The sequence below is a fragment of the Agrilus planipennis genome, unplaced genomic scaffold (genome assembly GCF_000699045.2).
Source record: "Agrilus planipennis isolate EAB-ADULT unplaced genomic scaffold, Apla_2.0 scaffold64, whole genome shotgun sequence".
NCBI lineage: Eukaryota > Metazoa > Arthropoda > Insecta > Coleoptera > Buprestidae > Agrilus > Agrilus planipennis.
The window spans coordinates 1278547-1279295 of NW_020438927.1; positions in this window are offsets into that span (position 1 = coordinate 1278547).

Here is a 749-nt window from a genome sequence, read left to right on the forward strand (position 1 = left end):
TCCGTTCCTTACCAACCACACCTCACATGATCAAACATAATACAATCCAACCCAAGTCCATCCAGCGCAACCTAACCTAACCTAACCTAACCCGGTCAAACTTGCGCCATGCCACCTTATCGTACGTTCCATTCCTTACAGTAGCCTAACACGACCCCAAAAAACGTTCCCCATCCCTCATCGGCATATCCCCGGCGGATTTAGCCGATCGTTCATTTTTTTTTATTGTAATGTATTCTAAACAAATAATGTGATACTCGTCGTCGATGGCAATGCGGTGCCGTGCAGAAACGTTGCATGATACGCGAACGAGTGGGAATTAATTATGATTCGAATAATAAATTGAACTATTTGCGAAGTATTGCCAAAATGATATCATTTAATAATTAAAAGTGACGGTTTTTGTTTGTTAGTCGTCAATGTAGTAACTATAAATATTATATTTTTATCAGCTCTAATATTGAATATCAATGTGCTAAAAAAATGACACCAAATAATTGTTATTGTATCAAAGAATATAAAGTAAATTTAACTAGTTAATAATAACTATTGGAACCATGGAAAAATCATGGCACCAATATATATGCTAGTATATTTATTTGATTATCGATTTAATGACATACGTGGGTGGATTGATAAGTTTCCGGCCTAACCAAGAGATGACGCCACTAGGCCTACCTTGAGGTGACATTCTATAGTACCATCCTTGGATAGCTTGTAGCTATAGTTTCAGCCCGATCTCCTTGCTA